Raw genomic sequence first — 27,413 nt, 5'->3', positions numbered from 1 at the left:
CCACCCAACACCGATACAGACAACGATAGCCGACAACTACATCGTTAGGATCAACAACGATGTGGTTAAGATCACAGTGATATGGAACTGGGTCTCTGACAAATAGCTCGCGATGCGCACTGAGCGAGCGGCTGTTGTTAATTGACGCCTCTTCACATTGATGTCCCATAACTTTATCGGACATAAATGTGAAGGCATAATTATCGCTGTGATATTTTATGGCTATCGTCATCGTTATCGCTGCCGGTGGGAATGAGCCTTAAGGATCATAAAAAACCTTGAACCATTACTATTGCAATTTATTTTGGGTCAGGCCCCTTGCTTAGATTGACTGGCCTATTTCTCCGCACAGGGGATGAGGCTGAAGTCCAAATATGGACCAAAAACTAGTACTAGAACATAGACCCATTTTGTTATTATTTGAATTAAATGAAATCATTTACCCTACCTTTGTAGTAACCACAGCCAAAGAATGCTAAAGTCATACATTGCAGAGACATACGTGCATGCATGCAGTTGTGTAAAGTATGTAAATGTACTTAAGTACAGTTTTGAGATATTTGTAATTTACTTGAGTATCCAACATTTTTACTTCTGCTCCACTACATCTTGGATTCAAATAGTGTACTTTTACTCCACTACATTTATTACACTAAAGACTTTAGTTACAAGTTATCCTAATTTGTAGATTTACTATGATTTATCACTACATGTCACATTAAAAAGACTATTGAGTATCATAAAATAAAAACAGCGCAAATTGCTACCAGCCATAACTGCTTCAAGTCATTATTTATTTTAATGCTCTACTTGGAAACATTCTCATAATATAGTGTTGTATGCCATTAACCCTTACCTTTGCATGACTTAGGCTGCGTCCGAAATCCACCCTATTCCCTAAAGGGAGCTCCACCATTTTGAAGTAGTGTCAGAATGTATAGTGAGCATTTTTTTACCCTAATATAGTGTACTGAAGTATCCCACAATGCATCTGGATTTGTAGGGCGCATTCGATTGCCACTATTCAAGCCCTCCTGCCCCACAATGCACTGCACTGGGGCCGCTGTCTTGCGCTTTGAGCACGCGCATGCAGTGTGCACGCACACACACACACTGCAGACATTTCTCTGGGCAGGAGGCAACAAACGCAGCTAGCCCTACCCACCTGTTGCTGAGCAAACGCAACAGAGCCGTCCGTTGCAGAACCACCGGCTAAAGAAAACAACTCGTACAAATGTCCACAGCCTTGTCAACAGAGAACAAATTATGAAGAAAGCTATAAGTTGTTTATGAAGAGAATATATGAGAATAGACGCTGGAGGCTGTTTTTCGATCTCTCTTTTCTTCCCAACCTTCCACAGCTGATAACGATAATCATAATACTAATATTTTGTTTAAATTTTCAATAACCTGTTTTATCACAAAAATGGGTGTAGGCCTATATCTGCATGTGAGACAAATGAATGAATGTGGCACACACATATACATAGGCCTACTATTCATTCCTTCATCCATGAATTAAACAGTTTAAAAAGTACAACATTTTATTGAATTCCGATAAATAAAAACATAATTATATAGGCCTATTTCTCATAATAACACTGCAACATGTTGGTATGTTATTTACAATCAACAAGCATTGGGGAGTTGATCTACAAGCTCACAACGCGTCGCTTCGCCCTGTGTTGAGAGCTTGTAGATTGGCTATTATTTATTGCTTCAAAAGCCAGTGCTCTGAGCGTTTTAACTGTGCGACAGCGATGACGCAACCAGATGGCGACGGAGTAGTGTCCGAAATGCGCTGATGAGTTCACTACAATATACACTACATCTGGATCCCTCATTTAGGGTTAGGGAGTAGTAGTGGGAGCGTTTCAGGCAAAGATCGTGCACTTTATGAAAGAAGCATGAAATTTGGCACACAGTTAGAACATGCCATATGGAACATTTTTGGCTATAGGGGCATCGCAGATTTGTCTTGGGAAACTTGTGGGAGCCAATCAAAGTTGGGCTCTCACAGACTTTACAATAGAGTAAAATAATACAAAAAATAAATATGCTTTAAGTAGCATGTGAGGGGTCAAACTAGGTGTTTTTCGGGATTCTGAATCCAATGCAAGCATTTTTTTTGCACGAAAAACAACCCTAAAACTGTGAAAAGTGATGACTCATCACTAAACCATAGTTTGTATGGGGTCCGATTTTAGCCCAAGGAATGTTTTTCCTGCAAAACAAATGTTTGCATTAGATTCAGAATCCCGAAAAACACCTAGTTTGACCCCTCACATGCTACTTAAAGCATATTTATGTATTATTTTATTCTATAGTAAAGTCTATGAGAGCCCAACTTTGATTGGCTCCCACAAGTTTCCCAAGACAAATCTGCGATGCCCCTATAGCCAAAAATTTTCCATATGGCATGTTCTAACTGTGTGCCAAATTTCATGCTTCTTTCATAAAGTGCACGATTCCATCAAAATACTGCCCGAAACGCCTGGACTATAGGGGACATGTTCCGCAATTCGGACACAGCCCAGATCTCACTCTGAATAAACAGTCTTTCGGTACCTTCACATAGTGATAAATAGTCATTCAGTACCTTCACTTAGGGTTTAAATAAACAGTCATTCAGTACATTCACATACTGCTGGTGATTCCCATTGTCCATCATCTTTAACAAGATTAAGTCTAGTGTCACTAGAGCTAGCAATAAATACCATTCCCTCCAAACTCAACACTTAGCTTATTAACCTAGAACTCAACAACAGTCGTTGGTAGAGACGTGCCGTTTCAGCTCTTCGGTATTTACTGCTCTTTACCTGAAAATGTCCTGCAAATGCATGTTTTCCACAGGTTTCTTTCCCAGTTTTACCTTATTTGGAGATTGGAGAGAATTTTTTTGCAGAAATTCTCAAATGGCAAGACACCACTCAGAATCCACCAGCAGAATCCACCTTCATAGCTAGATTTAAACGAAGTCAGAGTCGTAAAAGTCGTAAAAATAGTAAAAATATACAAGCTCAATGCTCTGTAAATCCCCTGAAAATCTATTTTCTTGCCAATGACAGGACATGTAAAGTCTTGAAATGGCACATCTTTACCGTCATGAAACTGTACCTTTTCCTATGCAAACTGCAATCAATCAATCAAGTAATCAAGTGATCCGTCTGGTACTTGGACAGTAAGTCATGTGATCAGTGAGGTACCTGGACAGTAAGTCATGTGATCCGTCTGGTACTTGGACAGTAAGTCATGTGATCAGTGTGGTACCTGGACAGGAAGACAGGTGATAACAGTATCCCGTAGATGTGGTAGATCCAACACAGCTTCTGCCATTGTAGGCAGGGGCGGGGTTAGTACAGGAACGATAGCGTGTCCTGGTCGGTGTACTCGCGGTGCCTCTTCTTGGTTTACAGGAAGCAGAACACTGACTCCAACTACCCCATCCTGACCAACCACCATGAACTGGATTTGGTCGAGAGAGAGAGAGAGAGAGAGAGAGAGAGAGAGAGAGAGAGATGTAATTTAGATTTAGATTGTCAGGCAATTTTCAGGGACTTCTCAGAAGTCGCATCCGCCTGGGTGACAGCAGACTGCTGGCGCTTTGCCATGGGATCAGCTTTGACCAAATGCACAGAAAATGCACAGACCTGATTGGTTGTTTAAGTTGGACAAAACGTGGCCAAGATATATGGAACGTGACGTGACATTTTCCCAATTATGGACAAGACTGACATCTGACATCATAGATTAAAATGTTATCTTTATGATACATTGTGGGCGTTTTCTCAGATTTTTCTCTGCAATCATCCCCATAACCCTAGATAGAATCTGAGGGAAAATGTAGTACCCTACAATATTTATGACTGAGCCATATTGACAACATAGAAATGAAAGCTCAAACTGACCAAATGTGTTCATATTACTTCTACATAATATCTGACTATTTGCCATAACAGCCAACTGTCACTATAAAAGTCATAGTAAAACTCATTTTCGGGTGGCATCCATCTTAAAATATGCAAATTAAAGGTCCAGATACACCCAATCATGAATATAAGTATTCCATTGAGTTTCTCATGCTCTGAAACAATGAAATAGAATGTTTGCATTGCTAGCCCATCTGGTTGAAAAGTTATCTCTAAAGCCATTTTCTGAAAGGGCCAATATTTACTGCTCTTTTCTGAAGATTTTGTACAAATGCATTTTTTCCACAGGTTTCTTTCCCTGTTTTCCCTATCGACTTTTTTTAATGGAGAATGGAGCGTATTTTTGCAGAACTTCGCAGATCAGTGTGGTACCTGGACAGGGAGTCAGGTGATTACAAAGCCCCGTTTCTTTGGTGTCTCCAACACAGCTTCTGCCGTGGAAGGCAGGGGCGGGGTTAGTACAGGAACGAGAGCGTGTCCTGGTCGGTGAGCTACCGCCTCTTGGTTTACAGGAAGCAGAACACTGACTCCAACTGGACCATCCTGTCCAACCACCATGAACTGGATTTGGTCGAGAGAGAGAGAGAGAGAGAGAGAGAGAGAGAGAGAGAGAGAGAGAGAAGAGAGGGAGAGACAGAGACAGAGAGAGAGAAGTAATTTAGATTGTCAGGCAATTTTCAGGAAATTCTCATAAGTTGCATCCGCCTGGCTGACAGGAGACTGCTGGCCAAGCGCTGGCGCTTTGCCATGGGATCAACTTTGACAAAAAAAAAACATATTTTGCCATATATGGAGATGACTGTTTTTATTGTAGTTTATATTAAAATGTCATCTTTACAATACATTGGGGCATTTTCTCAGATTTTTCTCTAAAGCCATTTTCTGAAAGGGACAATATTTACTGTTCTTTTACTGGAAATTTCTTACAAATGCATTTTTTCCACAGGTTTCTATCCCTGTTTTCCCTATCGATTTTTTTTATGGAGAATGGATCGTATTTTTGCAAAATTCGCAAATCAGTGTGGTACCTGGACAGGGAGTCAGGTGATTACAAAGTCCCGTTTCTTTGGTGTCTCCAACACAGCTTCTGCCGTGGAAGGCAGGGGCGGGGTTAGTACAGGAACGAGAGCGTGTCCTGGTCGGTGTGCTACTGCCTCTTGGTTTACAGGAAGCAGAACACTGACTCCAACTGGACCATCCTGTCCAACCACCATGAACTGGATTTGGTCAAAAGAGAGAGAGAGAGAGAGAGAGAGAGAGAGAGAGAGAGAGAGATAGATGTAATTTAGATTTAGATCGTCAGGCAATTTTCAGGGACTTCTCAGAAGTCGCATCCGCCTGGGTGACAGCAGACTGCTGGCGAGCGCTGGCGCTTTGCCTTGGGATCAGCTTTGACCAAATGCACAGAAAATGCACAGACCTGATTGGTTATTTAAGTTGGACAAAATGTGGCCAAGATATATGAAGCGTGACATGTGACATTTTCCCAATTATGGACATGACTGACGTCTGACATCATAGATTAAAATGTCATCTTTATGATACATTGTGTGCGTTTTCTCAGATGTTTCTCTGCAATCATCCCATAAATCTAGATAGAATCTGAGGGAAAATGTAGTACCCTACTATATTTATGACTGCAGCCATATTGACAACATAGAAATGAAAGCTCAAACTGACCAAATGTGTTCATATTGCTTAAACATCTGACTATTTGCCATAACAGCCAACTGTCACTGTAAAAGTCTCATTTTTGGGTGGCATCCATCTTAAAATATGCAAATTGAAGGTCCAGATACACCCAATAATGAGGATAAGTATTCCATTGAGTTTCTCATGCTCTGAAACAATGAAATAGACAAGTTTGCATTGCTAGCCCATCTGGTTGAAAAGTTATCTCTAAAGCCATTTTCTGAAAGGGCGAATATTTACTGCTCTTTTAAAATTTTTGAAAATTTCGTACAAATGCATTTTTTCCACTATCGATTTTTTCATGGAGAATGGAGCGTATTTTTGCAGAGATTCGCAAATCAGTGTGGTACCTGGACAGTAAGTCATGTGATCAGTGTGGTACCTGGACAGTAAGTCATGTGATCAGTGTGGTACCTGGACAGTAAGTCATGTGATCAGTGTGGTACCTGGACAGTAAGTCATGTGATCAGTGTGGTACCTGGACAGTAAGTCATGTGATCAGTGAGGTACTGTTAGGGGTCCCGCCTGTGACCCCAGGTGTATGGCACCCTGTCTTTTGGAACCCTGTGCACTGTGTCTGCTGAGTGGAGAGAGAGAGGCATCCAGCTCCAAGATGGCCTTGGACTGGAGATGACTCATCAAATGCAGCTGGCCACGCTAACGAGCTGTTATCTTCTCTCTGTCTGGGAAACCAACCTTGGACTGAGCGTGAGTGAGACAGGTGCCCGTCCCTCCCTAACGTTCGGGCCGTGCTGTTATCTCTTATCACGTCAACATGAGATATGACATCCTGGGAGAGAGGTGTTTCCCAGAAGCTTCTGATGTGAGAACGGACGACTCCCCAACCTGGCATGGATGGGGGAGTCTAGCCTGACCTTCACCGTCTCGATTATGAAAGGATGTGCGTGTTAGTGCATGCAGAAGTGCGTGAGAGCGTGCAAACGTGTGTGTGCTAAAATATGTTCTGTGTGTAAATCACGTCACTGTGACTGCAACGGACTACTGTATAAAGGAGACTGCTTCGTGTCTCCTGTTTAGTCAGTCTTGTTTCTTAGTTGTTCTTGGTCTTTTTGTAGAGTTGAGTTGTTGCAGCTATCCCCGGCCCGTTAGGGGTCGGGGATGGACCTTTTTGTACTTAGTGCAATTTCTGCACCACTTGTTCCTGTACTTAGAGAGACTTTGACTCTGTTAGATTCTCTGTTTTTAGTCAAGTACTTATATTGTACTTCTTCATTATTTCATTGCCAATTACTGTATTGGTGGTTTTATATTTTGTAACCGTTTTTACCAGTAAAGCTTTTTATTATTCACTTTTATCTGGTGTCTGTCTGAACTCATTTTTTAAGAGTTTACAACTTTTTAAGGTCTGACTTTCTCTCCTTCCCTACGGGGAAGGCTGCACTTATGGGAGGAAGGTTTTGAACACCTTCAGGCACTCGAATCATCTCCTGGCTGTGGGACTGAGTGAGGTTTTTGGTAAGAATCAACAAGAGTGTTTTCTTAGGTAAAAGTCTTTTCACCTTCTCAGAAGCCAACTCAGCGCGTGCTGAGTTGGTGGGCGAGCTTGGCAGAATATAAGTACAAATCTCCAAACCCCTTAAACCGGATGAACTGATGTTCACACTGGACGGTTTGTACTAATAAGTCAAGCGGCGTCGCTCCCGAGCCCCTGGTGAGAGCTAGGTGTCAGACTCATACTTTACATGGTCTTTGTGGTTTGCATTCTCCATTCAGACCTAAGGTCTACATTTCTAAAGTAAGGTGCATATCTTGGTCTCTAAAATAAATAGTCGCTGTAGAAAGTAATAATATTCACCAGTTAAAGAGGGTCTCATTGATAGCTCAGCTTTCATTCAGAGAAGTGTATTTATGTTAGTGTTAAATAAGTATATGTAATGTAAATATGTAAATATGTATATGTATATGTGTAATAGTAGGTTTATGCAAATGAGAAAGGTTATAACACCTGTTTGTGTTAACTTAAAGGTATAGTGTAGTGTTAGTGATAGTGTTTTGTTAAAAAAGATCTGGTAACTTCTTGGGCTTAGGACCTGAGGAGGGTTCCGGACGGCGTCGGGGGGTCCCCTAATAGGTGAAGGGGTATCTAGTAACTCGGAGCTCATTACATGGCGTCCCTGGGTGGGCATTGATTGATTATTGATTATTGATTAGTAATTCATTTATTATAGGCATAATATTATTGATTAGTAATTGATTAATTATAGGCATAATATTATTGATTAGTAATTGATTAATTATAGGCATATTTGATTGATTAAATTCGTGTCCACTGCCACATAAAGAATAGCCGAGAGACCCTTGGAGTATAGTTATTTACTACAGAAGTAAAGGATAGTTAATATTATCAAGGCTTAAGTGTTTTTTATTCACAAAACTCCCCAGAGCGTCGGAGATTTTGAACATAGTGAAGTGGAGGTCGGTGTGTACAGCCGACGGCCAGTTCGGTAAAAACATCTCCATCAGGAACTAGATAAAATAGCAGTTGAGAACATCTAATAATATTATAACGACTTTGCGACCAACCTAAGTTATTTGGGCATGGACTCCGCCAATCCCACCGCCGCAGATAACTACCTCAATAACTACCTCTTAGATAATGCTACCTCAGGGAGCGGTCGGCAGGGCGAGCCCACATTGGCTCAGCTTAGGTTGGAGAACTCGGTAATAGTACATATTGACCAAGTTCGCAAGACCAGGTGAGCACTGAGAAATGGCCGAAGCTTTGGGTTGTACACCCCTAGTTAGGCATGGAGAGGTTGCGCCAAGGCATGGGACAGGTAACTGTTGTTCTCGTAAGGAGATGCCCTTTGCCTTGGAGTGTGCCAGATATGAAGTGTTGATCTGTGTAGCGCCAGGACGGTCCCCGCCACCTGGGGACAGTGGAGTTGGAAAGAGTGCCAGCGCCGGTTAGGCGTATCCGATGGTGTGGTGAAGTTGGCCAGGGAAGGCTTCACGCAAGCCTCTCCTTCGCCCTGGTGGCGAGGCCTTTACCTTTGGGCCCAAGGAGGGGCCCAGGGGATGTTGAGCATTGGTTTGCCCGCGGTGCTACGTCCTGTATGGACTGTGCATCATCTTGGCAGCCTATCCTGTTATGACCACTGAAGCTGTGGTCAGATGTTCTTGCTCATGGTTGGGCATTGCCCTGGCCGAATGCAAATGCCAGAGGGGGTGTTAGGGGTCCTGCCTGTGACCCCAAGAATATGGCCCCCTGTCCTTTGAAACCATATGCACTGTATGTACTGCATAGAAGGAGAAACACGACCAGATCATTTGCCTGGGGGACATGGAAGATGACGTCCTCTTCGGTACGGACCCTGCGGAGCCTGGCTTGCTCGCTGAGGACCCGCCGGTGGAGAACCGGAGTGGCTCTGTCACTCCTATGGATGAGCCTGTTGAGCTTCCTGGACCCTCTGATGGGGTCTGGGAGTGCAATCATGCCTGCATTAGAGTCTCTGTCTGACGATGAGGACTCTAATATGCCAAGACTGCAGTTTTATGGCACCAATGGCCATAAACTCAGAGATGATGATCTTAAGTTCCCCCAGAATTGGGAGGAGATCGTGGGTATCCGGAGAGGACACCTGCCCCGGAGGGAGCCGTTCATGATGCCCCCCTGGGATGACTACAGGGTGATGAAAGCCGCTTCCATCAAGACGTCTGTGATCATCACACGCCTGGTCGGAGACAACTTGCGCTCCATCAACCCCGCCTGTGTGTCCATCTTTAAAGTCACGGAGGAACAGGTGCGTTCCCAGCACGGCATGGTGTGGGCTACCGTCGAGACACAGGCGGCTGGCCAGAACCGTTTCGGCTGTCTGGGGGCTGTCTTTGGATCTGAGGGAAGTTGGCTGAGCCCCAACTGGGGATTCGGAAGATCGCCCGAGACACTTCACTCTACCCACCTGACTCCGTGGTGGCTGCGGATGAGAGGATCCAGGGTGCCAGAGGGGGTGTTAGGGGTCCCGCCTGTGACCCCAGGTGTATGGCACCCTGTCTTTTGGAACCCTGTGCACTGTGTCTGCTGAGTGGAGAGAGAGAGGCATCCAGCTCCAAGATGGCCTTGGACTGGAGATGACTCATCAAATGCAGCTGGCCACGCTAACGAGCTGTTATCTTCTCTCTGTCTGGGAAACCAACCTTGGACTGAGCGTGAGTGAGACAGGTGCCCGTCCCTCCCTAACGTTCGGGCCGTGCTGTTATCTCTTATCACGTCAACATGAGATATGACATCCTGGGAGAGAGGTGTTTCCCAGAAGCTTCTGATGTGAGAACGGACGACTCCCCAACCTGGCATGGATGGGGGAGTCTAGCCTGACCTTCACCGTCTCGATTATGAAAGGATGTGCGTGTTAGTGCATGCAGAAGTGCGTGAGAGCGTGCAAACGTGTGTGTGCTAAAATATGTTCTGTGTGTAAATCACGTCACTGTGACTGCAACGGACTACTGTATAAAGGAGACTGCTTCGTGTCTCCTGTTTAGTCAGTCTTGTTTCTTAGTTGTTCTTGGTCTTTTTGTAGAGTTGAGTTGTTGCAGCTATCCCCGGCCCGTTAGGGGTCGGGGATGGACCTTTTTGTACTTAGTGCAATTTCTGCACCACTTGTTCCTGTACTTAGAGAGACTTTGACTCTGTTAGATTCTCTGTTTTTAGTCAAGTACTTATATTGTACTTCTTCATTATTTCATTGCCAATTACTGTATTGGTGGTTTTATATTTTGTAACCGTTTTTACCAGTAAAGCTTTTTATTATTCACTTTTATCTGGTGTCTGTCTGAACTCATTTTTTAAGAGTTTACAACTTTTTAAGGTCTGACTTTCTCTCCTTCCCTACGGGGAAGGCTGCACTTATGGGAGGAAGGTTTTGAACACCTTCAGGCACTCGAATCATCTCCTGGCTGTGGGACTGAGTGAGGTTTTTGGTAAGAATCAACAAGAGTGTTTTCTTAGGTAAAAGTCTTTTCACCTTCTCAGAAGCCAACTCAGCGCGTGCTGAGTTGGTGGGCGAGCTTGGCAGAATATAAGTACAAATCTCCAAACCCCTTAAACCGGATGAACTGATGTTCACACTGGACGGTTTGTACTAATAAGTCAAGCGGCGTCGCTCCCGAGCCCCTGGTGAGAGCTAGGTGTCAGACTCATACTTTACATGGTCTTTGTGGTTTGCATTCTCCATTCAGACCTAAGGTCTACATTTCTAAAGTAAGGTGCATATCTTGGTCTCTAAAATAAATAGTCGCTGTAGAAAGTAATAATATTCACCAGTTAAAGAGGGTCTCATTGATAGCTCAGCTTTCATTCAGAGAAGTGTATTTATGTTAGTGTTAAATAAGTATATGTAATGTAAATATGTAAATATGTATATGTATATGTGTAATAGTAGGTTTATGCAAATGAGAAAGGTTATAACACCTGTTTGTGTTAACTTAAAGGTATAGTGTAGTGTTAGTGATAGTGTTTTGTTAAAAAAGATCTGGTAACTTCTTGGGCTTAGGACCTGAGGAGGGTTCCGGACGGCGTCGGGGGGTCCCCTAATAGGTGAAGGGGTATCTAGTAACTCGGAGCTCATTACAGGTACCTGGACAGTAAGTCATGTGGTCAGTGAGGTACCTGGACAGTAAGTCATGTGATCAGTGAGGTACCTGGACAGTAAGTCATGTGATCAGTGTGGTACCTGGACAGGGAGTCAGGTGATTACAGAGCCCTGTCTCTTTGGCTTCTCCAACACAGCTGTTGCCGGAGGAGGAAGGGGCGGGGTTAGTACAGGAACGAGAGCGTGTCCTGGTCGAATTACGGCCTTCTGAGATACAGGAAGTAGAACACTGACTCCAACTGGACCATTCTGTCCAATTACCATGTACTGGATATAGTCGAGAGAGAGAGAGAGACAGAGAGAGATGGAGAGAGGGAGAGAGAGAGAGAGAGAGAGAGAGAGAGAGAGAGAGAGAGATGTAATTTAGATTGTCAGGCAATCTTCAGGGACTTCTCAGAAGTCGCATCCGCCAGGGTGACAGCAGGCTGGCGAGCGCTGGCGCTTTGCCATGGGATCATCTTTGACCAAAAAAAGCACAGACCTGGTTGGTTGTTTAAGTTGGACAAAATATGGCCAAGATATCAGAAAATGGCTTTGGTGATAACTTTTTGAAGCGTGAAATAATGTGGCCTTATTTTCCCAAATATAGAGTTGACTGACATCATACAGTAGATGTCTGTGGTCTGTGTTTTTATTGTAGTTTTTTTATTAAAATGTCATATTTACGATACATTGTGGGCATTTTCTCAGATCTTTCTCTGCAATCATCCCCACAACTCTAGATAGATGCTGAGGGAAAATGTAATACCCTACAATATTTATGACTGAATCGTGTATATCAAAAGAGACAGGATCTTTGTTTATCTTTAAAGACACATTTCATTTTTTTATTTCTTTTTTAATACAAAATATATACAACTTTTTTTCTCTAACAATTTCAGAGACCCCCTGCAGTATCCCAGCGGACCACCTAGGGGTCACGGACCCCCTTTTGAAGACCCCTGCTCTAGATAAAATCAGAGGAAAATGTAATACCCTATAATATTTTTGACTGCAGCCATATTGACAACATAGAAATGAAAACTCAAACTGACCAAATTTGTTCATATTGCTTAAAAAGCTGACTTTCTGCCATAACAGCCAACTGTCACGGTAAAAGTCACAGTAAAACTCATTTTCGGGTGGCATCCATCTTAACACATGAAAATTAAAGGTCCAGGTACATCAATCATAAAGATAAGTATTTCATTCAGTTTCCCATGCTTTGAAACCATGAAATAGACACCAAGTTTGCATTTCTAGCCCATCAGGTTGAAAAGTTATCAGCAAAGCCATTTTCTGATAGGGAACAAGTTGACCGGGTTGTCAATATTGTACCTGGACAGGGAGTCAGGTGATTACAGAGTCCTGTTTCTTTGGCTTCTCCAACACAGCTGTTGCCGGAGGAGGAAGGGGCGGGGTTAGTACAGGAACGAGAACGTGTCCTGGTCGAATTACGGCCTTCTGAGATACAGGAAGTAGAACACTGACTCCAACTGGACCATTCTGTCCAATTACCATGCACTGGATATAGGGGGAGAGACAGAGAGAGAGATGTAATTTAGATTGTCAGGCAATTTTCGGGAACTTCTCATAAGTTGCATCCGCCTGGGTGACAGCAGACTGCTGGCTGAGCGCTGGCGCCTTGCCATGGGATCAACTTTGAAAAAAAAAAAAAAAAAAAACAGACCTGGTTGGTCTAATTGAATTTAATTAAGTTGGACAAAATGAGGTCAAGATAGATGGAGCGTGACATAATGTGGCCATATATTGCCAAATATGGAGATGACTGTTTTTATTGTAGTTTATATTACAAATTTAAAATGTCATCTTTACAGTACATTGGGGGTGTTTTCTCAGATTTGTCTCTGCAATCAACCCCACAACTCTAGCTAGAATTTGATGGAAAATTAGTACCCTACAATATGATTGCAGCCATATTGACAACATAGAAATGAAAGGTCAAACTGACCAAATGTGTTCATATTGCTTAAAAAGCAGACTTTTTGCCATAACAGCCAACTGTCACTTTAAAAGTCATAGTAAAACTAATTTTCAGGTGGCATCCATCTTAAAATATGCAAATTAAAGGTCCAGATACACCCAGTCATAAAGATAAGTATTCTGCATGCTCTGAAACCATTAAATAGACACCAAGTTTGCATTTGTAGCCCATCTGGTTGAAATGTTATCACCAATTGGACACATTCTCATAATATAGTGTTGTATGTCATTAACCCTTACCTTTGCATGACTTAATCTCACTCACATAGTGATAAATAAACAGTCATTCAGTACCTTCACAGTGATAAATAAACAGTCATTCAGTACCTTCACAGAGATAAATAAACAGTCATTCAGTACCTTCCCAGTGATAAATAAACAGTCATTCAGGGTAGCCAGATAAGTCGCCCTCTTTCAAAGTCGCCCCAAACTCGTTTCCCAACGGGTCTGTGGCCTTAAGCTAGATGCAGAATAGACTAAAATCAAATATTTGCTTCTGGGGGTCCCTGGAACAAATTATTTTGTGATGGGGGTCCGTAGCCAAATACATATCATTCTGGGGGTCCTTCACATGACAAAGTTTGAGAAACACTGATGGCAACATAGGTTTTTTTCAGAAAATTGTTATGATTTAGAAAACATTTGTAGAATGTGCCTATCAGTGGTTAAGGACCCCCAAGATGTGTTTTTGGCCGTGGACCCCCATCTCAAAATATTTTGTTCCACGGATGGACCCCTATTGCAAACATTTTTGTTCTAGGGACCCCCAGAAGCACAGATTTGATTTTAGTCTAATCTGCATCTAGCTTAAGGCCACAGACCCGTTGGGAAACGAGTCTGGGGTGACTTTGAAAGAGGGCGAGTTTTCTGGTATTCGTCATTCAGTACCTTCACAGTGATAAATAAACAGTCATTCAGTACATTCACAGTGATACATAAACAGTCATTCAGTACCTTCACATAGAGATAAATAAACAGTCATTCAGTACCTTCACATCTATCTTTACAGAGACTAAGTCTAGTGTGGTACCTGGACAGTAAGTCATATGATCAGTACGGTACCTGGACAGTAAGTCATGTGATCAGTGTGGTACCTGGACAGTAAGTCATGTGATCAGTGTGGTACCTGGACAGTAAGTCATGTGATCAGTGTGGTACCTGGACAGTAAGTCATGTGATCAGTGTGGTACCTGGACAGTAAGTCATGTGATCAGTGTGGTACCTGGACAGTAAGTCATGTGATCAGTGTGGTACCTGGACAGTAAGTCATGTGATCAGTGTGGTACCTGGACAGGGAGTCAGGTGATTACAGAGCCCTGTCTCTTTGGCTTCTCCAACACAGCTGTTGCCGGAGGAGGAAGGGGCGGGGTTAGTACAGGAACGAGAGCGTGTCCTGGTCGAATTACGGCCTTCTGAGATACAGGAAGTTGAACACTGACTCCAACTGGACCATTCTGTCCAATTACCATGTACTGGATATAGTCGAGAGAGAGAGAGACAGAGAGAGAGAGAGAGAGAAAGAGAGAGAGAGAGAGAGAGAGAGAGAGAGAGAGAGAGAGTAATTTAGATTTAGATTGTCAGGCAATCTTCAGGGACTTCTCAGAAGTCGCATCTGCCAGGGTGACAGCAGGCTGGCGAGCGCTGGCGCTTTGCCATGGGATCAGCTTTGACCAAAAAAAGCACAGACCTTGTTGGTTGTTTAAGTTGGACAACATGTGGCCAAGATATCAGAAAATGGCTTTGGTGATAACTTTTTGAAGCGTGAAATAATGTGGCCTTATTTTCCCAAATATAGAGTTGACTGACATCATACGGTAGATGTCTGTGGTCTGTGTTTTTATTGTAGTTTTTTATTAAAATGTCATATTTACGATACATTGTGGGCATTTTCTCAGATCTTTCTCTGCAATCATCCCCACAACTCTAGATAGATGCTGAGGGAAAATGTAATACCCTACAATATTTATGACTGAATCATGTATATCAAAAGAGACAGAATTATTTTTTTATCTTTAAAGACAAATTTTATTTTGTCTTATATTTTTAAAAAAATATATAAAACTTTTTTTCTCTAACAATTTCAGACACCCCCTGCAGTATCCCAGCGGACCCCCTAGGGGTCGCGGACCCCCTGTTAAAGACCCCTGCTCTAGATAAAATCAGAGGGAAAATGTAATACCCTATAATATTTATGACTGCAGTCATATTGACAACATAGAAATTAAAACTCAAACTGACCAAATGTGTTCATATTGCTTAAAAAGCTGACTTTTTGCCATAACAGCCATCTGTCACGGTAAAAGTCACAGTAAAACTCATTTTCGGGTGGCATCCATCTTAACACATGAAAATTAAAGGTCCAGGTACATCCAGTCATAAAGATAAGTATTTCATTCAGTTTACCATGCTCTGAAACCATGAAATAGACACCAAGTTTGCATTTCTAGCCCATCTGATTGAAAAGTTATCAGCAAAGCCATTTTCTGATAGGGAGCAAGTAGTCTCGCGTAGCCAGACAACTATTCCACAATCTCTGAATGCTATATAGAGTCTGGAACAGCAGCTCCCGAACGGCGAGTAATGGAAACGGGCATTACTGTTCAAAAAAATATATTTTAAAATGTCATTTCTGCTAAGCAGCAAGCTAAACATGTTTATATGATTTTTATTTATATAATGATAAATGTGTGCGATGTGAGACGGAAACGGAAGTGACGAGGAGGCTTCACTTCCGCTTTATCTCGCACTCATCGTTTCTTCTCCGGTTTGCCAGACTGTATGCCGGGAGCATTTGCCCAAATCACGGAGGCAACAGTCTGGCCACGCGAGACTAGGGAGCAAGTTGACCGGGTTGTCAATATTGTACCTGGACAGGGAGGCAGGTGATTACAGAGTCCTGTTTCTTTGGCTTCTCCAACACAGCTGTTGCCGGAGGAGGAAGGGACGGGGTTAGTACAGGAACGAGAACGTGTCCTGGTCGAATTACGGCCTTCTGAGATACAGGAAGTTGAACACTGACTCCAACTGGGCCATTCTGTCCAATTACCATGTACTGGATATAGGGGGGAGAGAGAGAGAGACAGAGAGAGAGATGTAATTTAGATTTTCAGGCAATTTTCGGGAACTTCTCATAAGTTGCATCCGCCTGGGTGACAGCAGACTGCTGGCCGAGCGCTGGCGCTTTGCCATGGGATCAACTTTGACCAAAAAAAACAAAACAACGCACAGACCTTAGTTAGAATTAGTTTCCATGGCAGACAGCTGAGCAAGGAGGGCTGAAATCATCACAATATTAGCATTAAGCCAATCATAAATACATGTGCGCTTTACATTTAGAAAACAACATCAATTTGATATAAAGTAGGCCTATATTAGTATAATATAAAGTATTTTTAGAATAATATCTATCCTTAAAAGATCAAATTACCATCCATCTTGTCCCCACTGGTGCTCAGTTTTGCAGAGACTGCAGAGGAAAAAGAAGTATTAAAGTTTTTAAGTATTAAAACTGGCTTAAAGGACGACTTCACCCATTTTCAACCTTCGTCCTCACTAATGCAAATGATAATGGAAAATGGGATAATTTACTATTATGTCCCTACTTGCAACTTGAACTGCGCTGAGTCGGCTCAAGCGAACTTTGAAAACGTCCTCGGCCTGGTGACTCGGTCAATTTATCTCCCTCAGCAAGGCCTCACATGGCTTAAGCCTTCTGGAAAACCTGGCCCGAACTACCGGGTAGCCACGGAGACTACCATAAAGTCCCATAGCAATAATGTTTTTTCCCCCACACATGAATGAAATAATTACAACATAACATTATTTATTATGTTTGAAATAACGTTTGAATCCATTTTGGACCACTTTGAACTGAAGAGAGGCAGTTGCTTCTATCTAGCATAGCTGCTAATGTTTTGTTGTTAGCTGTAGCTGACATCAAAACCTCCCGTTTGCCTTTAAAAAACCTACCAGCAATTCCAGTATTAACGAGGTGCAATTAGAAGATAGGTTGAAATGGGTGGAGTGGTCCTTTAACTGTAATTGTGAATAGTGATTTGTATAGATAGACAGATAGATAGTAAGATAGATATAGTTTTAGTTCACCGTTATAATCCTGGTTATGAATACTTACAGAGGACTCCTGCAGTTATCGCCCCAGCCACTAGGAGCACAATGACCACACCCACACCCACCACAAGAAGCCTGGAGTTGCTCTTCTTCTTCTCTGAAAGGTATAATAAAGTAACTGTGAACAACATACAGCATCTGTTTGTCGTGTGTGTGTGTGTGTGTGTGTGTGTGTGTGTGTGTGTGTGTGTGTGTGTGTCATTAAATAAATTTAACATTTGTTCAGAGCATTGTGTCAGTATGTCACCCCCGTCGTCACCCCGTGACACACTGGAGGGAGGCGCACACCATTTTAGTGATGTAAACACTAGTGTAAAGTAACGTGTGGCCTACATTTACTTAAGTACTGTACTTTAGTACAATTTTGAGTATTTTTACATACTTGAGTATTTCCCATTTTCAATCATTTTACTTCTACTACAGCACTGGTGACATTGCCCCATTCTGACACTAAGCCTACCTAACCCTAACCATAACCCTAACCTCTATGGAAGTGCTGCCACTCAGACAATTATGTCTGAATGGCAGCATGTCCGAATGGAGAGCGGCCCCCATCTAGGTTCATGGGGTTTCAAATGTAAATATGAGGTTACTTCTCTGTGTTCCTAGGTGGCATAGTGCCAGTCAGTTGTTCACTTCTGTTGGTGTGCCCACTTGTGAGATACAGTTAAGGCAACTCATGTACAATTTTATGCAGCGCTTGGTGTGATATCATCCATCATGAATATCAAACACAGTCTACCCGACTACAGTCTACGATTACCCAAAGGAAATGCATTTACATTCATAAGATATCAATGTATCAACATTACTGTAAACCTTTTAAAGGGATAGTTCACCCCCAATTTTATTTTCCTATCGATTACTCACCCCATGCCTTATTTATTTATTTATTTATTTATTTATTTTTGTCGCATTCCTAAACCAACCATTTGAGACGACTCTTTGTGTGTCCATGCATGGGTTACGGTTGAAATTTTCTTCAAGCTCACACAGTATATAAATATAAGTTATATACATGACTGCAGTATTACTCTCACTTGAACCCAAGACATGGATGGCAAATGGTTAACATTGCCATTTAGGACTAGTTGCTATTTATGACACGTAACTTTTTTTTGGGGCGGCGAGGCGAGCGGACAGACACGGTCCCGTGAAATCCACCACGAGCGTGCTCGTTTGTGCATGCGTACGCGGGCGGTGAGAGATGGATTGTGTTCATCTTGGTGGATTGTGTTCAACTAAAGGGGGTTCCACACGGTACGCGGTTGCCGTCGGGGCTGCCGCTAGGATCAGCGGTGGCCGCACCGCGGTGAGACACAAACACACTCGCTCAGTGAGTAAACGCTGCACGGTATTTCACAAAGATGAACACAATCCATCTCTCACCGCCCACGTACGCATGCACAAACGAGCACGCTCGCGGTGGATTTCACGGGACCGTGCCCGCTCGGCGCTCGCCTCGCCGCCCCAAAACTTTGCTGCGTGGCCGAAAAAGCCGCCCGCCTCTCATTGAAAATGAATTACTAGTAGGCGGTGACTGCGTACCGTGTGGAACCCCTTAACTCTCCACCTCCCTATTTCTGTCTCTCTGTGTCTCGGTATCTCTATCTATCTGTCTATCTTACAGTATGTATTTTCATGTAGTGTAACTTCATGTACCATTGTATTGTTTTTGTCTGATGATTGACAATCAATGTATGTACAGAATGAAATATGCTTTGTGCTATTTTGTGTGTTGTATGATTTCCACTATGAGTGACACATCTCTAGCCTGAATTGGCCCATCCCAAGTCTTCCCCCAAAAGGAGGAGCAGACCTGGCATAAATAGAAGTGTCTTGTTGCAACTCGGGGTGTCATCCTCTAGTGCAGGGGTTCCCAAACGTTTTTGGCTCAGGGCACCCCTATCAATATTTCTTTCTTCTGAGGCACCCCTACATTATTATATTCCTATAATTTTCACTCCCAGCACCTTATATTTATAGGATACTTTAGCGATTATGTTGCGAGGAAAGCAAGATACTAGCCATTTTAGTTAGAACCAACTGAAAATAACTTTGTACTTCAAGTTTAAAATGATACTAATTTTTAAATGCCCAAATAAATGTCAAATATGATCAAATTATCTTATGGCACCCCTGGACTGCCGTCGCGGCACCCCAGGCTCTAGTGACAGCCACGTGCTGTCAGTAGACAATGTGCCCGGACATACAGTATGCTTGCTACAGTATGTTATGCTTAATCTCATTGACATGCTCTGTCAATGAGACAGAATGCTATGTTCGTGATAAATAAATACATCAGAAACCCGACCCAGTGCTTCTTATTGAAACAACTCTCAGCACCGTGTTTGCCTCTGAAATGTATGTACGTCCAAAAACCTCCACAACAGAACCACTGCTGGTCATCAAATGGAGTGCAAAATATCCATGAATTCAAGTCTCCATGGGGTGAGTAATCGATAAAAAAGGTATCCCTTTAAGAAGACAGACGCATCAACCCCTGAGCCATGATTCATACTTTGTCACGTGGAGTCGCGGGACGAAAATAGCAGGCCTACAAGCTTATAGGTGTGCTACTTTCGCCACGCGACACCCGGTCCAGAGTACGGCATTCACGAATAGTGATTTTTAGTATTCGAATTATTCGATCTCAAAGTATTCGAATAGTCGAATATTCGTCAGGACTGGCCAAACTTACAAATATTAAGTAAGCAAGAGGTGTACATTGTGAAAAAAGAGAAAACAATAAAAAAAAAAAAAAAATAAGCGAATATTCGACTTCGGTGAACAACGTTGAATAGTGACTTTGATATTCGAATATTCGAATATTTGGTGAATGCCCTAGTCCAGAGACCGGGTGCATAAATGAGTCTTTACTCTACCTTTGCTGGTTGGTTGGTGGCATGTTGGTGGTGGAGTCTTGATGGAGTGTTGTCGTTGTAATGTCGAAGCTTTTGTCTCTTTGTCCTCAAATGCCTCATTGTGAACTCCTAAACTCACACTGTCCATCAGGACAGCCTTCTTCTCACCTCCTATGAACGCAACATAAACGTTCGGTTTGGACATCGGCGTAAAAAAATAACAGGATTCTCTAAATCTACCCTGCTGCGGTCAGCACTGAAGAACGTAACGTTGCGCTCTCTGGTCTCTGCTACACGACACGTCTGCCCAAAAAGAGCTGTGTCGGAATATTGAAGAGACATGCAATTTTATCTGGTCGATTTTTGCTCATGCTTTAAGTTCCTTAACCCTCTAAGGCCCAAATATAGAAATACTTGAAATAAAAAATTGAAAAAAATCAGATGGTGTTGTAGGAGTCCTAATAAGAGGAAAATGTAATGTTTTTTTTCAAAAAAATGTTTTTGTAAGGTTTTATAGCCATAAATCATAAATCATGCTCTAATTTACATATGGGGGATATTTTTCACAATAATAACATACGTACATGTTCTAGACATTCTAATGATCACCAAAAAAAATACTACAGGCATTTTACTTATGTTTTTGTGAGGAATAGCTTCCATGAAAAAGTGAGATGTTGTTCGTCAAAACTCTGGAATGTCAGCGGGTGTGGCGGGTGTGAATGTCAGCCCCTGTGGGGGGTATTTATATGCAAATATTGTGGCCAATGGCATTGTAATACTAAACAATAGAATCCAATGGTGATGTTTAGGTGGTAAGGGGAGCTAAAATAAAATGATTTAAACCTTTTTTTGGATAAAATACAAACGTTATAATATTACAACCGTGGGCCTTAGAGGGTTAAATGATAAAACAATAGAAATAGTTCAAGAGGGAAGCACGCACATCTAAAAAAATTAACAAAAGTGCGGAACAAAAATACGTACAATGGAGCAGAAGGGAAGTAAGCTCACTGATCCGTAACACTTCCACTCGTCTGGGTCTCGTCAGACTTGATGAAGACCCACACCTACAAGTCCCCAATAGTGTTTCCACGCCATGTCATGTGTAACCCCTGGGATTCGAACCCGGGTATCCCAGGTGAGAGTACAACATCTTAACCATTTATCCAAAGGGATATACCTATGGACCAAGACTGTGAATCACTCTGCTACATTTGTTTGCGTGCGTGCGTGTGTGCGTGCGTGCGTGCGTGCGTGCGTGTGTGTGTGCATGTGTCACATTGACATGTCACTGCTCGTGTGCATGCGTGCGTGTGTGCATGTGTCACATGTACAGAGAGTCAGCCCTGACCTCACCCAACACGCACACACACACGCACGCACGCACACGCACGCACGCACACGCACACACACACACACACACACACACACACAACAATAAGCGATCTACAAGCCCTATGCCTCACATTCATACTATACAGTCATACGCTACTATTGGTGGAAAGTATCTAAGTATCATGTTTAAGTATATTTGTTAAGTATATTTGTTAAATGTACTTTGGCCTTTAAGGTGTTCCAATAATACTAATCTGAGTTCCCAGAACAATAATACACACTAATGGTGTTTATTGGTCACCCATAGCATTGCATCATTCCCAACTCGCAAATTGCAAGGTTGAGAACCACTGTCATAGTGGACATCGTCGCAACGTCGCCAGATGGCCAGGAGCCAGCCACGACGCTCATGTTCATGCGGGAGAACTCTTCTGTGGGAGAGAGCATGCACATGCATGGGAGAGTTCGGTGGGAGCATCTTCCTGGGTGACATTGGCTCTACCCCAGGGTTCCACAATAGGCGCCCGCGGGCCATTTTCGGCCCGCGGCGGGCTACTGTCTGGCCCCGACCAACCCCAACTGGTAATAATGGTGGTAGAAGAGCAGCAAAAACACTAGTATATCGTCGTTAGCAGGTGGAAACCTTGTATGTCCAAAACCTTTTGTTTTGTATTTATCATCAAAAAATTTACTAAACTAGTGAAAACAGCCGATCTACAAGGAGTGTGCTTGTAGATCTGCTGTTTTCACTAGTTTTGTGAGATGATCTTGTATGATGAAGCAGGGCTTTGCTTTACCAAAAATTTACATATTTGAAACTTGGAGATACAAGGTTTCTGCCCGAGAGTGACGATATGTGAACTGTCGCTGGAGTAGTGGAAACGCCACCGTCGCCCCATGCAATGTTGTGGCCCTCGGCTTGGTACCCTAGACATAATTCGGACCTTGGGGAAAACTATTTGGGGAACCCTGCTCTACCCCCTCCGCACCAATACCTCATCACTCCTCGGGTGGGCCTTGCGCCGATCCCCCTTTAAGCGCCGCCAGGTCATCGTAGTGACTGCTATTCTGCACAACATGGCTGTGTGAGTGCTGGGCTGCCTGATGTGTTCGTTATTTACGTGCTATAGCCTATTTGTAATTGGTTTGTTTAATGTGTTACAATGATGGGGATCATAGGCCTTTTCACACCTGGAGAAGCTCATTAACCTTCCACAAAAGTTATATCCACACTCTGTGGCTATCATTAACCTGTTTCAAGGAATGACCAGTAGACCCTGGTCAGCAGACCTTAGGGTCCTGCTGGGCACATACAGTTCTAGCAAGTCTGTTCGATTTTCAGGTGCTTGGCTCTAAAAGTGAGCACTAGGACCTTGAACTGAACGCTAAAATTAACTGGAAGCCAGTGCAAAGAGGCCAAAATTGTGCCTTGCATGGTTTCCTCTGCCACCGGTGTGTGTGTGTGTGTGTGTGTGTGTGTGTGTGTGTGTGTGTGTGTGTGTGTGTGTGTGTGTGTGTGTGTGTGTGTGTGTGTGTGTGTGTGTGTGTGTGTGTGTGTGTGTGTGTGAGAATAGGTGAATGTAATCACTGGGCAGTGGATTTTATAAAAAGGTAGGAGCGCACTCGGAGGAGCACCTCCTGCCACTCCAAGCCGCTCTGTCACTGAGAGTGTAAAAAAACAAATGGTGTCCGGAATCTTTATGTGTGAACTTCTCACGCTTAACTTGAGGACTCAAGGGTGTGTTGAGCCTACGGAGAAGTCTGTCGTCGAGAAAAGAAACCCCAAGTATATTTGTATGCGTGCGTTTGTGTATGTATGTCTCTCTCTGTCCGCTCTATGCAGATCCTTGATATCATCAATATATGATGTCATGAAGCTGATATCTGAGATTGGTCTACAAGTATTGTTTTCCGGAGCTGTACATTGCTCATCATTTGACAGTAGAGGTTGTTGTGGCAAAGACATGAGCTCATGCTTCCTTCAGTGCATGAGGAGTGTTGCAGGCTGCTTCTTTTCACCTGACAGGGTGGAGCTTCCCCGGTTGGACGTAGCGCATGGAAGGAACATGTTATTCCCACCAGTTCCTTTTCCCCTCCATCAGGCTGGCCAGGAGGCATTTTAGAGACCAGGATTACTGCATGTTTTTGTGAGGGTACCTACCCTAGGAGACACGGGGAGAACATGCAAACTCCACACAGAAAGGCCCTTTCGCCAACCCCACCTAGGGTGTGGGCACTGATGACGCGGAGGAGAGAACATGCCCCCAGCACCCTCAGTGTCCCCCGTCAGGAATCAAACCCAGGACCTTCTAGCTGTGAGGCAACAGTTCCCCCTTTTCCCTGCAAACTTTGAAAGAAAAATGTAGTCAATCGGTAGTCAATAGTCAATCGGTATGGAATCTGACTCTGAGAAATCAGCCGGATACATCTTGATCACATGACTACAGAGATAAATATGGTACATCAAGAATGATTTAAGCATGTTTCCTAGTTTAATTACCACACAAAACATAATAATGATTATAGGTTGGTCCAGCCACATAAGCCTGCAGGCACGTCCAGAGAGAATTTGAGGGGCAGGGGCTGGAATTTGAAAAGGGTGCCGGCGAAACATTTTATATTTCTAAACAGATATTTTGTTTTAACACCTTTAAGGCCAGTGAGTTTCTGGTGGATTTTCTTTCTCAACGTCTCCCTTTTTCTTTTCTTTCTTTTTCAAATGAAAATGTAAAAATGGTCAAAACAAGATTTTCTACAGACAGCACACAATAGACACTCACACTGTCCATCAGGACAGCCTTCTTCTCACCTCCTATGAACGCAACATAAACTTTCGGTTTGGACATCGGCGTAAAAAAATAACAGGATTCTCTAAATCTACCCTGCTGCGGTCAGCACTGAAGAACGTAACGTTGCGCTCTCTGGTCTCTGCTACACGACACGTCTGCCCAAAAAGAGCTGTGTCGGAATATTGAAGAGACATGCAATTTTATCTGGTCGATTTTTGCTCATGCTTTAAGTTCCTTAACCCTCTAAGGCCCAAATATAGAAATACTTGAAATAAAAAATTGAAAAAAATCAGATGGTGTTGTAGGAGTCCTAATAAGAGGAAAATGTAATGTTTTTTTCAAAAAAATGTTTTTGTAAGGTTTTATAGCCATAAATCATAAATCATGCTCTAATTTACATATGGGGGATATTTTTCACAATAATAACATACGTACATGTTCTAGACATTCTAATGATCACCAAAAAAAATACTACAGGCATTTTACTTATGTTTTTGTGAGGAATAGCTTCCATGAAAAAGTGAGATGTTGTTCGTCAAAACTCTGGAATGTCAGCGGGTGTGGCGGGTGTGAATGTCAGCCCCTGTGGGGGGTATTTATATGCAAATATTGTGGCCAATGGCATTGTAATACTAAACAATAGAATCCAATGGTGATGTTTAGGTGGTAAGGGGAGCTAAAATAAAATGATTTAAACCTTTTTTTGGATAAAATACAAACGTTTGAATATTACAACCGTGGGCCTTAGAGGGTTAAATGATAAAACAATAGAAATAGTTCAAGAGGGAAGCACGCACATCTAAAAAAATTAACAAAAGTGCGGAACAAAAATACGTACAATGGAGCAGAAGGGAAGTTCGCTCACTGATCCGTAACACTTCCACTCGTCTGGGTCTTCATCTTCGTCAGACTTGATGAAGACCCACACCTACAAGTCCCCAATAGTGTTTCCACGCCATGTCATGTGTAACCCCCGGGATTCGAACCCGGGTATCCCACGTGAGAGTCCAACATCTTAACCATTGATCCAAAGGGATATACCTATATGGACCAAGACTGTGAATCACTCCGCTACATTTGTTTGCGTGCGTGCGTGCGTGCGTGCGTGCGTGTGTGCGTGTGTGTGTGTGTGTGTGTGTGTGTGTGTGTGTGTGTGGCGTGCGTGCATGTGTCACATTGACATGTCACTGCTCTTAATGTAAAGTTTGTCACATGTACAGAGAGTCAGCCCTGACCACCCTACACGCACACACACACACACACACACACACACACACACACACACACTCAACAATAAGCGATCTACAAGCCCTATGCCTCACATTCATACTATACTGTCATACTCTACTATTGGTGGAAAGTATCTAAGTATCATGTTTAAGTATATTTGTTAAGTATATTTGTTAAATGTACTTTAACTTAAGGTCTTTAAGGTGTTCCATTAATACTAATCTGAGTTCCCAGAACAATAATACACACTAATGGTGTTTATTGGTCACCCATAGCATTGCATCATTCCCAACTCGCAAATTGCAAGGTTGAGAACCACTGTCATAGTGGACATCGTCGCAACGTCGCCAGATGGCCAGGAGCCAGCCACGACGCTCATGTTCATGCGGGAGAACTCTTCTGTGGGAGAGAGCATGCACATGCATGGGAGAGTTCGGTGGGAGCATCTTCCTGGGTGACATTGGCTCTACCCCAGGGTTCCACAATAGGCGCCCGCGGGACATTTTCGGCCCGCGGCGGGCTACTGTCTGGCCCCGACCAACCCCAACTGGTAATAATGGTGGTAGAAGAGCAGCAAAAACACTAGTATATCGTCGTTAGCAGGTGGAAACCTTGTATGTCCAAAACCTTTTGTTTTGTATTTATCATCAAAAAATTTACTAAACTAGTGAAAACAGCCGATCTACAAGGAGTGTGCTTGTAGATCTGCTGTTTTCACTAGTTTTGTGAGATGATCTTGTATGATGAAGCAGGGCTTTGCTTTACCAAAAATGTACATATTTGAAACTTGGAGATACAAGGTTTCTGCCCGAGAGTGACGATATGTGAACTGTCGCTGGAGTAGTGGAAACGCCACCGTCGCCCCATGCAATGTTGTGGCCCTCGGCTTGGTACCCTAGACATAATTCGGACCTTGGGGAAAACTATTTGGGGAACCCTGCTCTACCCCCTCCGCACCAATACCTCATCACACCTCGGGTGGGCCTTGCGCCGATCCCCCTTTAAGCGCCGCCAGGTCATCGTAGTGACTGCTATTCTGCACAACCTGGCTGTGTGAGTGCTGGGCTGCCTGATGTGTTCGTTACTTACGTGCTATAGCCTATTTGTAATTGGTTTGTTTAATGTGTTACAATGATGGGAATCATAGGCCTTATGAAAATCTTTAAAAACAGAAACTTGTAATTTCTGACTGAGACCTAGATAGGCCATTAAGAATGCTATTGTTGAAACAAAGTAACATCAGATATGTTTTCTTTTTTTTTGGGTCACTCTATACATGTTGATGATGATGACCAACCACCACCAACTCACCTCCCCCGCAAGCCCCCAGGAGCACTCAGCTGTTACCCTGGTCAGACAGGTGTGTGTGTGTGTGTGTGTGTGTGTGTGTGTGTGTGTGTGTGTGTGTGTGTGTGTGTGTGTGTGTGTGTGTGTGTGTGTGTGTGTGTGTGTGTGTGTGTGTGTGTGTTTGTGTGTGTGTGTACTTTTTCTCAAGTCAAAATGTGATTCTGGACTTTTACTTGTAACAGGGTGTTTCTACATTGGAGTATTGATACCTTTGCTTGAGTAAAAACTGAGTACTTTTCCCACCACTGCATACATGCACCCACTGTCCCTGTATTTTTGAGGCGTAACATTGTTCTTTTCTCTATTGTTCTCTTATGTGAGGGAGGAAGTAGGAACAGACCAAAATAAAAGAGGAAGTTTTTGTTGTTGAACACATTTTTTAAATGTTATACTAAGCGTTGTCACTTCAGTTTAAACTAATACAAACTAGCAAACCCGCTATATATTAACTATTATTAAAAATCCAAAACGATTACAACCTTGATGTGGAGGTGCTCTGGTTAG

At 43.0% G+C, this 27,413-nt stretch overlaps 1 long non-coding RNA gene across 1 annotated transcript; it reads right to left on the bottom strand.

Annotated features, from left to right (window-relative positions):
- Positions 1 to 11,334: 11,334 nt before the first annotated feature.
- On the bottom strand, positions 11,335 to 16,201 carry LOC308297751. The gene is made up of 4 exons (XR_013962684.1): positions 16,080 to 16,201; positions 14,500 to 14,685; positions 12,548 to 12,733; positions 11,335 to 11,497 (listed from the first exon to the last, which is right to left on the bottom strand). It is a non-coding gene; the product is annotated as an uncharacterized lncRNA (long non-coding RNA).
- Between the last annotated feature and the right edge of the window lie 11,212 nt (positions 16,202 to 27,413).

Source organism: Nannobrachium achirus (genome assembly GCF_963921795.1).
Source record: "Nannobrachium achirus genome assembly, chromosome: 14".
Taxonomy (NCBI): Eukaryota; Metazoa; Chordata; class Actinopteri; order Myctophiformes; family Myctophidae; genus Nannobrachium; species Nannobrachium achirus.
Note: the sequence above shows the minus strand (reverse complement) of the source record. Positions and strands in the feature narration are given on the sequence as shown.